This window comes from Phascolarctos cinereus, unplaced genomic scaffold (genome assembly GCF_003287225.1).
Source record: "Phascolarctos cinereus isolate Bilbo 61053 unplaced genomic scaffold, phaCin_HiC Scaffold_3;HRSCAF=262, whole genome shotgun sequence".
Lineage (NCBI taxonomy): Eukaryota > Metazoa > Chordata > Mammalia > Diprotodontia > Phascolarctidae > Phascolarctos > Phascolarctos cinereus.
The window spans coordinates 99,618,167-99,631,527 of NW_027555736.1; the positions used below are offsets into that span (position 1 = coordinate 99,618,167).

The following is a 13,361-nucleotide window of genomic DNA, read 5'->3' on the forward strand; positions in this document are numbered from 1 at the left end:
ACCTTTATTATTGACTGCTTAGAATGTAAAGTCAGAAGAATCTGGTTTCAGCTGCATGTTAGTTGTGGGGTAAGGAACTTGGCTTTTTTGATAAGCACAGTGAGCCCCTTTCTGAATAAGCAAAATGCCAATTTCTCAGAAACTATTTTCAAGTAGCACAGAAATTGAGGGAAAGGAAGTTAGATTACTCTTAGTCCAAAAGAGTCAACTCAATTATCTCAGGCTAATTAGAAAGGAAGATGGAGATGCATACATTTGGCAACGGTATCTAAGATCCAGGATGAATTTTCTGAGTCGAACAAGCTTGCCTTTGTGTGTATGTTCCAGTGTAGACGTGCATCCCTGTTTGAAGTCCTGTGCTTGGTTAGGAAGGACATCTTAATACCCAAGAGTTAGAGTTATTAGGTCAGGCCTAGCTTCCCACCACACCTTTCCCATTAGCTGAGCAGGGGACAAAGTACCTTATGCAGTGATTTCAAAAATAACCTTGATAATTTCAGTGCAAATGAAGTCACCATCATGATTCTGGATAAATTAAAATGAACTCCACTTTTGGTCCATTAATAAAGACGTGATCTCTTGAGAGTTTCTTCCTTTTCTTCTGTTGCCGTTTGAGCTGGGTTTGCTAGGACTAACTATAATGCCGCAGGTAAATCAGTTTCTGTGGATGGAACTTTTCTCTGCAGAGGGGACACTCCGTCTTGGTGTTACATCACTCAGTGATGCACTCCCAGAAGAAGAGGTGGCCCGCCGGCGCTCCTCCAGGCACAGGGTACACACGGAGCCCCTGCCCACAGCCTTCTCTTCCACACGGCTCTTGCGGTGGGAGAAGCTGCGATGGAGCTTCCATTCCTTCCGTGCCCGCTGCCTCTGACTGAAGCTGTAGATCTGTACGCCCACCGAGAGCAAGAGGTGCAGCAAGGACACCATCCCCAGAAGCCTGTAGCTCCAGCGAACACTGTGATCCTCCCAGGGGAAGCGGCGCACGTGGAGATAACTCAATTCCTGTGAGCCTTTTGGCCAGGTAGTAGAAGATTTCATCATGTAGAACATGGCAACACGCCGCCAGCGGAGGCAGGTGTCGCTCTGCTTCAGAATGTACGCCGTGCGCAGCAGCGTCTTCTGTGGCTCGGTCATGTGGCGGACATGTCTGTGAAGCCACTGCCGCACCGCCGACCTACCTCGGACACTAGGCACCAAGCTGTTCTGCAGGTGCCGGGCACTCTCGACTTCTTCCTGCAGCTCATGCTCGAGATGGACTAAGGCCTTATCCAGCACATAGGGCATGAGGGCGTGCAAAGAGATGAGCGCAGCTCGGCGAAGCCAAGAAGGGACTTTTCTCTTGGATGGGTCCACCTGGATGATGTTCACGTGTTCTTCCCCAAGAGTCTGGTAGCCTGAAAACGTGGTGAGGGTGAAGTGCCACATCTGACAGCAGCTCAATTTCCTTCCTCCACTCCAGCCATTTCTTAGCACCTGCCAGGCTGTGCAGAGCGCCTCCGGCTGCGCTCCGCAGACTGCCCTGGCGCAGCGCAGATCACCTCTGGCTGATTGGCGGGCGCCAGGACCTCAATGACTACGACCCTAACCGCCTCCCGGCTCCGGGCACGGCCCCTCGGAGCCCAAAGGGCAGGGCCTCGTGACCCCATCCTTCATTTTCAAAGAGGACCAATGACATCACAAGGGCGAATTTCTTGACTTGAGAGTAAATTGGATTGAAGTGAGACAGAGTTGCACAAAGTTGTTAGCCTCGCTCTCTCTTCCAAAGTCATTAAATTCCAGTAGCAAGAAAAAGGCAAGATGACTGGTGATGGCCTGAAATGCAATGGATGACATTGATTTCTTTGATGGCTGACCAAGCTCTAAGCATTCCACATTGGAACAAATGTGTTCTCATCTACCCATTCCACCAGGAGAAGTCTTCACATGCTTCAGGTAGATATCCCCCTTACTCACCAATCGGTTTGAGGTCTATCAGTTACCCTCAACTCGATTTAGCCTGTCTGATGAGATGGTTTTACCAGGATGTGGCCAAGGTGTATGCTACAGCTTCTTGGAGCCACAGATCAGAATGGAGTGACAAGTAGTTACCAAAGATGGTTGAGTAGCCCTGAGAAGTGCTCAGCAATCCCTCACACTAGAAATACCAGTCCTCTCTGAACACCCCATACACCCCATGGTCCCTTCTAGTACTAAAATCTATCATCTTATGTGAAGGGAATATGGTCCTTTCTCATCAAATATGCCTCTATTACTAATCAACCACTTTCTTAATCTAAAATAGTTTCCATTAAAATAACAATAAAGATGTGGTCATCTCTGTGATTTTATTTCACTGTCTAGATCTGGGTTTGCCCAGTCAATACTTGAGAAGATGATTATGTCCTCTGAAGTCCTTTTTCTCTGCAATTAGTTGGCAGATTCCAAGTAAGTAGCAAGATCCTGGTTTGAGTGCTATGATCTATATAGCTAGGCTTCTGATTGAGATGGTTAACAAAGGGAAGTCAGTACTTTTTCCTGTTCATTTATCTTTTGTTTCATTTGTAAAAAGCCTTTATTAAAACTTCTAAGAAATAATATTTAGGGATAACATGGGTAATCTAGACTCCTTGGGGTAGTTTATCGTATTAGCTAGCAGATAGCTTAGAAGGAACAACATTCCTAGCCCTGGATATATAGCAGATATGTTAGGAAGAGGTAGGGTGAAAAGGTAGGAACCCAGACTGTAGAGATAAAAAGCCCTGAATGGCCAGACACAATGTGAAGGCACTGAGCTAGTGAAGCAGCTTTAGGGGACAAGGCAAGAGAAGAGGTACTCAACATAGACCACACAAAATCATCGAATATTTGTGCTACATAAGACCTCAAAGAGCATCTAATCTAATTCTCGCATTTTACAAATGAGAAGACCTATGACAAAATGTGACCAAGGTCACATAGCTAATAAACTGCAGAGAAAGGGCTCCAACCCAGGTCTGCTGACCCTAGGTCTTGCCACCACACCTACACTACAATTTTGCCCAGATCCAACCCTGCCACCAGAATTTAGCACTCCTTATTTATGATGGTTTTCTTTTCCAGCCGTGTTCCATTATATATCTCAGGATCAGGTGGCACATGTCTCAGGGAAAAAGGAAAACCATCAACACAGTCCAGAGGTTACAGATTCTGCAAACTTCACTAATTTCCATGGACCAAGAATCCATCAGGCCATCTGCCATCTCTGCCCCATTTCCCTCAGCTAAGCCATTTCTCTAATGCTCATATCAACTCCTCAACACTCCTCAGCTACCATACACATCAAAGATGAGATCAAACTTTTTCACAAAGAACATCCCGTGTGAGTGGAAATACTCTAGGACATTTTAATAGCTTGATTCAGGGAAGAAAAAAATTCATATTCAATGAAACCCAGATAGAGCAGCACAGAGAGAGCTAAGGTCAGACCATGAGCTTTTGGCTTTCAGCTAAAGGAATGAAATGAGGAAAGCTCTGGCTGATTCAGGCCATTGAGAAATTGGAGAACGATTTGGTTCTTCTGAATAAAGCCATTTTTTTGTGACTGATGAACCAAAGCTTTGGCCATTTGTAGCAAGCTTACCTGGAAAGGCCTCAATTTAAATTTTTTTTTTTTGCTCCTTACCATCACCCCCAATCAACTAAGGGAAAAAAAAAATCTTGAAGACTTGTACAGGCTTTGTAAAGGTTAAAATATTAGCCTAAATCTTAAAATCTCAAGAGTCTCAGAGCTAAAAATTACTTTAAAGATCATTTTAGTCCAACCCCCTTATATTTCAGAGGAGAAAACGGAGGCCGAGATTAAGGAAAGTGACATGTCTACAATCATACAAAAAGAGAGTAACAGGGTTAACCTGAACCCAGGTCTCCTGACTCCCAAACCAGGGATCTTTTCACTGTGTCAAGGTATATCTCCATAAGGTGCTTACCTTTCCATCAATGTTAACACAACTTCTAAATCAAGGAATTTTAGAGAGATTATTTGAACAAGTCACACTATTCTGTAATGAGAGACAGTGGTGGTTTGTATCAAATCATCAACTCCTGAGACTATTTTTTAAAGTGGGATGGGGAGTGGTGAGGTGGTAGATTGTAACAGCTAAAAAAGAATCACAGGTAGGCAAGCAGACAATCAGGCAAATCTCTCTCCCATTTAATCTATTCACACAAATGCTTGAAAGCCATCACATATTTAGAAATGTTCATATCCCAGGAGGAGAAACGAGAAGATTCCATACAAAACAATATTTAACTAAGTATTTTGAGTTCTTCAAACCAAAACCTCAATATTATTTCCCAGTTCACTTGATAAATTTGGGATTTTGGAGGAAGGGAAAACTGTAGGTGGTAACAATAGTAATCTAATGGCCTAAACCCAGACAGGGGCTCTTTGACAAGGTTTGATATGCATGCCAGGTAGCAGAAGAGTAGGACATCAGTTAAAGTCCTGTTCCTTCTAAGAAGTAGACCATTCATTTTATACCTATTAAATAAGTTGGGACCTGAACAATAGTAATGTCCTGATGAGCCCAGTAAAAAGTAAGAACTCAGATACCGTATTTGAGAGCCTTGCATGAACCACCTCCTAAACTCTATCAAACACATACACACATTCATGGGCCCTAGGCAACAACTGCTCATTCAGACGACCATCACAGGCCACACTAGGTAAGTTGCCATGATTCTGAATGATTAAGGCATGTCTCCAGGAGCAGACACATTACATCTTTCTGTCTCTTCTTCCCTCTAAAAGTAAAAATGTGAGCTTTCCTAGTCTCCCTCGCAAATGTCCTAACTGCACTTTGGAATAATCCTCCCATTTTTTCAATGTTTCCCCAATTTTACATCTTTCCAGAAATCTTTCCCAAACTACCTAAGGAATATTAATGGTTGGATATGTTCCCTACTAATAAATGAAAGTTTCTCTCTCTCTCTCTCACTATCTTCTCTCCCCCATATCCTTTTTTAAGGTAGACATATCATTCAGTAAGTTCTGGCCCAAAGTATCACTTTAATCACTCTTTTGCCCATATCCATTTAATAGATGTCTAAAATCTGGAAACCATCCTGTATTTAGAAGTGTGCACTGAACAAGACTTATGTTAAGATACCAAGCAAAACAGAGAAGTAGCACCTCACTTGTCTGACAGTTATATCTTTGCCTACCTCAACTATATGGAATACAACCCTGAGATCAGCAGGGAAAATGGCTCTTAACATCTTTTTGGTAATGTCAACAGTCATTTACGGACATCCATTTTGTTCTATGTGTTAATATATTTCTATGACTACTTTTTTAGTTTTCTGTCTTCTGTTTTGAGTTGTTGGTTATCATTTCTGCTATCACTATGCCTGACTCTAAGTTTTACATTACTAATTACAAATATTTTACATGCAAGCCCTGCACTTTATCCTAATTTCTCACTCAGGTCCTTAGTATCTATTTTTAACCTAGAGTTCTAACAAGTTAAAAAAAAGGTTTCAGTCTACAGCATATTAGAAGCAGCAAACTAGAAAGGGAAAGAGGCTACTGTCAGAAGCAGGAATACTGACAGCAGAAGTAGTAATTGGTAACCTGACATGTGGAAGAAAAAAAAAAAGAAAAACTAACAAGTAGACAATTCTATTGCCAAACATTACAAGGGTAGATGTTTGTAGAGATAACCCTAAGTCCTCAAAAAAACCCACTAAATTATGTTCAACATCCTTTAATGATGCAAGGATTTATATATTTTAGAATGATTCCCATTAAGATAGTTAAAATGGAAAAGTGCTAGTGTTCAAGGGCTAAGCATCAGTAATCTGGAAAATTCACCTAAGTAGAATACCTCATCCCTTGACGATACTAGATGAGTAAGATGTTACTTCACAGAACCAGGTAATTAGAACTGTTCAGGTGAGAATTCAATTGAGAATACAAAAGAATAGAGTCAAAGAAAAAGAATTCCTTATAAAATAAGGAAATAATAAGTTCGAATTGTTGCATGTTGATCTACATTTATGGAAAGAACTAATAACCATATTTCCTTAAAAAGGAGAAGATGCTTCAGTCCCTCATGAGACAGTCCCAAATATTCCATGGTTTCCTTGTTTAGGGATTTTATATACAGTTATGATTTATCATCCTGGGGGGTGGGTGTTATATGTACTATAAAAACTTCAAGACATAGCTCATCCAGAGATAATTTTATATCCCCCAAACCCAAGACAGTGCTTTGTACATACTGGGTGCTTAATAAATGTATTGGATTTGATTGAGTTGGAGTTTCATGTATCCCTATTGCTGACTCTTCTGAGAATGTCCATGACCTTTATCCTGCAAAAAGCTGGTCCTGAATGGAGATCTTAAAAAGTAGTCATTTACACAAGTCCTTCAAGGCTCAACTGAAGTCAATCCTCTTTCATCAAATTTGTTCAAAGTGATTACAACCACTCCTCATCTCCTCACTATTGTCTGTACCTCTCACAGGACAATTCATCATATGCTGCACAGTGACACATGGTCACAGAATTGCAAACCTAAAGCTGGATGGGTATTCAGAGGCCCCTCACTCTACATTTGAGAAAACTGAGGCCCAGAGAAGTCAAATGTGTCACTCAAGGTTCTACAGGTAATAAGCATCGGACCAGAGTTTAAACGCAGTCATGCTGACTCCTGGAGTTGGTATTCTTTCAGCATTTTCTCCTTTACTATTCTTCCTCCCAACTCAGTGCATTGCTATTAATCAAAAAGTCTAATTGAATGTTTGCTTGTGAAATTAGCAGTTTAGACCTTTTGACAGGTGGTAGATCCAGAGAGTAAAGTTAAGAGGTAGTCCACAAAGTTAGTGTGAGGCAAATGCAGTATATAGAACTTAATGGGATGAAGAAAAATGAAACTATGCTTCCCGGGGGGGGGGGGAGCAGGAACCAGAATCCTTTGAAGTCAGTGGTGAGAAAGCAAATTTCAATGCATCATCAAAGAGCTCTTAAAAAGGATGATGGTGGGGCCTAAGGCCAAAGATGTATCTAGAATATTAAAAAAAAGGTCAAATGGATAGGAGAATAGCCAACCAATACAGCAAAACCAATCAACATAGTGATGACATCTAATACTAAATACATCCTTCTATCCCCCCAACCTGATTAATATTGCTGATCTCTCCTCTCTCCTACTACACACTAAAATAGTCTCTCCCCTAACATTTTACCTGGATTTCTCCTCAGTTATGACAATGATAAAAGTAAACAATTTTCATATAGCACTTAGTATGTGTCAGGCATCATACAAAGGGTTTTACAATTCTAGCCTCACTTGAACCTCACAACAACCCTTGGGAGGTAGGTATCATTACTATCATCATTTTATAGATGAGTAAACTGAGGCAAACTGAAGGTAAGTGACTTGCCTGGGATCACACAGGTAGTAAGTTTTGAGGCTGGATTTGAACTCTGGTCTTGACTCCACATGCTCGGTCCACCTTGCCACCCAGCTGCCCCTAAGTAGCTAAACAAACAAAACTAGAAATAATAGGTAGTAGTTTTCTTCTCATTAATATCCTTTGCCTTGTATCAGGCATATTTATGTACAAGCCCTAAGCCTTCTAGTAAAATGTAAATTCCTTAAGGGAAAGGACTATGTCATTTTTCATCTTTACATCAGTACACAGAATAATTCTGAGTATATGGTAGATACATAGTAGTTGTTGAACTGTATGGAAAACCCCAAACTCTGATTTGCTAGGCTCTCTTAAGCTCAAAGCAGCTTCTGACTCACTGTTAATCTAAAACACACTAGAGCGATCTGACACCAGTGTTCTATCCTACCCTCCTCTACTCTGCAACTGCATCTCTGTCTTCCCAGGAAAGGTGAAAAGTCATCCCTTCAGAGAGATTCAGCCCTTTCTACCAAGCACTAAACAAGTCAAAGTCATTTGTTTGTACAGACACATTGCTCAACTCTTAGCTTTCCAACTAATATGACCCTTGGTTTTATCTGCCTTCTAAAAGCAGGTTTATAGATGGCTGGGGATGCCTTATCTTTGCCTTGACAAAATCACAGTTGGAATTTTCCAAAGCAACTCTATCCAGGCCTTTTTAGGACTACTGTAGGCACTGCTTTCACACCAGAGTTCTTCCCCTCCCTTGTCTCCATCCCACCTACTTTTAAACTTGGGGGTTGCAAGTTAACACAATAGGGAGGTTTACTTATTGAACAATGAATGATATTGAAAATAAAATCATATTCTCTCTCAGGTTCTGCTAGAAAAAGATATCTGAGAAAGAATGGAAATGCTTTAATCATTAAAATGAATATTTCAAGGGGGAACCTTTTCACTTTATGGTACAAACTTGGTAATAACCAAGGGTTGATCTATATCCCTTTTTTGCAGCTCAGTCACTTCCTGTGTTCCCAACTCCAGACAGCCATCTTTTTTCTCAATATCTATAATGCTTTTATTATAAAGTTTTATTGATGACTTTTGTTTTTATATCAGTAATTTCCATATATCTCCAACTAACCCATCCCACAAGCCTTCCTTTATCACAAAGAAAAATATGATATGAAAACCACTCTAACAGCATGTACACCATTCTACACCCATAGCTCCTGAAGAATTTCCTCATCTCTTCTCCAGTCAGCCTCCTGATGAGTGAACAGGACTGATTTCAAAAGAGATTAGGTGAGAGAGTGGGGATGGCTCATTGTACCTACCAGTACAGAGTGGGCAAACAAATCAATTACACAGAATTAATGGAGTCACCCTCACATATGAAAGACAGAATTTTAATTAATTCTCTAGAGAATGTTGTGGACTTAAAGTTCAATGTGCATCAAGAGAGTGATAAGACATGCAAACGAGCTGATGCTGTATTTGTCTATCATAACAAAAGAGCGGTGCCCATAACGAAAGAGAGGAATGATTTATTGTAATCTGCCCAGAACACATCTAGAGGACTGTGTTTGCTGAGGTTTCCCTATCCTCTAAAGATCACTGATAAACAAAAAGTGTTCAGAGAAAGACAACTCCTCTGTCCAACTCCAGTGGAAGACAATGACAAGACAGCTCAAAAACCACGGTAAATGGGGATGGCTTGAAGGAATCACCAATGTTTCCTTTTGAGACAAGATATAGAGGGTAAGTGATCACAGTTTTAAAATTATATGAGGCTATCACATCAAAGAGAAATAATCCTTATTCTGCCTGCCTCTTAAAACAAAACTAGAAATAATGGGTAATCGTTTTCCTCTGTCTACAATGAAGAACCTTCTAATAATCAGTCCTAGATGTAGAATTTAGAGATTAGACCTTAGAGGTGATCTAGTTCAATCCATTTTATAGGTTGGAGCTTTCCAAAAATAAAGAAGGTCTTGATCAGTTACTAAGCTTCATGGCATTGGAAGCATTTAAATAAAGGCTGAATGATGCTCCATTAGGGATGCTCTAAAGGGGACTCATGCTTCAGGTAGGTGTTGAATATTATATCCTCAGAGGTTCCTATCATATATCTTTTATTATTTAGCGACCAGTTGATCTTCCTCCCAAGAGCAAAAGGAATTGAATTATCATCATATGGTAGAAAACATTACTGGGTAAGGCTTCTATTGCTTCAAATTGGCAGCTCCTTTCTTCAGTCTTAGCAAGGTGTTGATTGTTTTCATCAAAGCGTCCTAACATCCAATGTTGAAGAACTAGGATAAATCCCTTTGAAATCACTTACAAAACAATAGACAATTGATCAGTGTTATATGTAAACACCATGAGCAGTTTAGACCTTTGTATGAAAGACTTCTTTTTATTTTATAGTATTTTATTTTTTCCAATTGCCTATAAAGATAGTTTTCAGCATTCACTTTTATAAGATTTTGAGTTTCAAATTTTTTCTCCCTCCCTCCCTTCCCCCTTACTCAAGATGCCATGCAATCTGATATAGGCTCTACATGTACATATCACACATATTTCCACATTAGTCATGTTGTGAAAGAAGAATCAGAACAAAAGGGGAAAATCACAAGGAAGAAAAAAGAAAGAAGATAATATGCTTCTATCTGAGATTCCATACGTCTTTCTCTGGTTGTGAATAGCATTTTCTATCATGAGTCTTTTGGAATTGTCTTAGATCATTGTATCGCTGAGAAGAGCTAAGTCTATCAAAACTGGTCATTGCACAATGTTGCTATTACTATGTACAATGTTCTGGTTCTGCCCACTTCAATCAGCAACAGAACGTGTAAGTCATTCCAGTTTTTTTCTGAAATCTGCCTGCTCATCATTTCTTATAGAATAATAGTATTCCATTACATTCATGTATGAAACACTTCTAAATTTAACCAGTTGTGAAAAGATATATTTGAATCATTGTTGAACAACAAAGAACTTCTCCAGTGTTATTCTAACATTCAATGATCTTATCACCATAGTCATGCAGCTATGTAGGACAAAGGACTGAGTGCTAGACCTAGAGGCAAGAATGGTGATGATGATGATGGTAAAACTAGCATTTATACAAGTGCTTTAAGTTTTGTAGACCTGAATTCAAGTCCAATCTTAGATACTTACTAGCTGTGTGATCGTAGGCAAGTCACTTAACTTCTGTCTTTCCTTATGTGTAAGGAAGGATTGATAATAGCATCTACCTTCCAGGATTATTGTGAGTATAAAATGAGCTAATATCTGTAAACTACCTTGCAAGCCTTAAAGTGCTATATAAGTGCTAGCTATTAGTATTATCCATGCCCTCTCTTAACAATTCCATTCCTGAAGCTTTTCCCATTTCCTTTATGCCAATAACTCCCATATCTGTAATATCTCCAGCTTCCTGACCACTTCTCTGAATTTTTCCTACATTTCCAGTGGCCCCCTGGGTATCTCCATATGGATGTCCAAAAATGCAACATATCCAGAATGGAATTCATGATCTTCCCCCCAAAAAAAATCTTTCCCCTAACTTCCCTATTTCTGTTTTTGGCACCATTATCTAAATTTAAAAGCTGAGTCATATTTTATGTCTACCTTCTACCTTCTGCACCCAAATCAGTCAAAAAGTATGGGTAATTACTTCTTTCCTATGTCTCTGGTTTCTATTTTCTCTTTTCTTTTCTACTACCATGGCCCCTGTTTAGTGTGCCATTATTTCTCTCCTCAACTGTCACACAAGTTTCCTAACTAGCTGAATTGCCTGAAATTTCTACCTTCCTAAAACCTGAACTATCCAAACATACATACTAATCTTCCTAAAACAAAGTTCTGGCCATACTCAGAAACAATCACTGATTCCCCACAGCATACTGAATAAAGATCTAGGTTCCATGTCTGGGTACCCAAGGCCTCCACATACTAGCAACAACCTGTCTTTCCAGCCATATCTCCTAAAACTTCCTTACAAGTATACAATAAACCAGCCAAATCAGACCACTTGGAATTCTCCAAATATATCTAGGTTCCTTCTATTTTTGAAGTTTTTTAATCCTTTCTTTTTTTTCCATATCATAGTCATTTTCCAATATGCCCTCCCCACATTGAACTTTCCAATGTGACAAAGAAAAAACAGTTTATCAAAAATGACTGGAAAAATGACTTCATTTGAAAGTAAATTCAATATCTTCACCCAAATTTTTCACAGCTCTCTACTAGTAGGAGGGAAATGTGACTCATCACCTGTTCTCTGGAAATAAGATTAGTTATTGCAACAAATTTATATTTAGCTACATTTTAGTATTATTTTCATTTTTATTATTACTTTCATTGTGTATATTTTTCCTGGTTCTACTTTCCTCATTCTACATCAATTCATGAAGGCTGGCCCACATTTTTCTGAATTTCTTATATTTGTTGTTTCTTATTGGGCTATGATATGCTATTGAGTAAATAGCTTGTTTCAAAGTTTTTGCTATCACAAAAAAGTTCTGCTATGGAGATAGATATAAATTAAGATATATACATATACACATATATAGTGAAATATATATATATATATATATACATATATAGCATTTCTTTATGTCTTTTACCTCTTTCATGTATATAGCTAGAACTATATATTATTAAAACTCTGAGGGACCTTACAGACCTCTATGATCCAATCCCTTTATTTTAAGATATAAGGGTCCCCTCAACATGACCCATCAAAGTTATACACAGGCTCCAGGTCTTCTACGGGTCATCATTTATTCAAATCCATAGTTCATTAAGACCCCATCTGGTATTCTCTTTTATTAGATTTAACAAAATTACCCAATAATACAAAGCAAAAGAAATTTAGGCAAACAGAATAGAAAAATAAATAAGAAACCTCTTCATTCCTCCCTATGCATAGAGATATGTCCCACAGATCCCCATGCCATCCCTAGGAGAGGGAATATTTATCTTTGAACAACAAACATTCCTACAGTTGCATCCCAAACGGTTGCATCACCTCTGCTTCTGAGACTATTGTTTGCTGCTTTCCTCCAGAGTTATTTGATACTGATTCTCCACCAAGCTGAGCTGATGTCATTTATTCTTTACTAAACTACTGTTATCTGTTGTTTCTCTGCTAACCAACTGTTATGCATGGAATATTTATAGCACTTCATGACACAGCCCATGATACAGATTATTTTTGCTCTTTTGTTAGTCAGGCTCATAGCCACACCCAGCCAGACAGACAAAGAGTAACTTGGGTCAAGAATGTATTTTTAACAACCCCATTCATTCTCAATTGAAAACAACCCAAACCTATTTCAATTTGCCTTTGGGGTGAGTAAATTCCCTTTAACTCCCATCATTTCCATGGCAGTTAGCATGAAGACCATGAAAATTACTCTGGAGCTTCACTTAGCAACACAAAGGACATGGATAGGACCTTTCTTTAGCATTTTTCCAGTTATACTCGAGTTGCTGCCCTCCTTACTCTCAGAAGCAGAAATGTTAGGGGTCTTTAAATCCTTAGTGCAAATACTATCGACTCCATGAAGCCTTTCCTGAACAGATTTCTCCCTCATCTTATCTACTATCATATTTATTGGCTATCCTACTCACCTGACATGTATCATACATGACCTAATATTTCTATTTAATTTTTCATTTGTTTCTGCTTTGTTTTCCCAATGGTATTGAAAGCATGAACCAATTAATCAAGAAACAGTTATTAAGCCCCTACTATGTGCCAGATGTTATGCTAAGCACTGAGGATACAAAAGAGGCAAAAAAACATAGAGTATAGAGTATATCCTCATATCCCTTGCAGTGCCTAGCATAGGGCCTAACACACTAGCTCAATAAACAATTGGAGTTGACTGATGTAAAAGCAAATTCAAAGGCAGACCATGGTAATTAAGTTGATTAATGTCTCTCTCTTCTAATCAAATAATTGGTAAGACT

At 39.2% G+C, this 13,361-nt stretch overlaps 1 pseudogene; it reads right to left on the minus strand.

Annotated features, from left to right (window-relative positions):
• Nucleotides 1-532: 532 nt before the first annotated feature.
• Nucleotides 533-1,649, minus strand: LOC110209598 (peroxisome biogenesis factor 10 pseudogene; annotated as a pseudogene).
• Between the last annotated feature and the right edge of the window lie 11,712 nt (nt 1,650-13,361).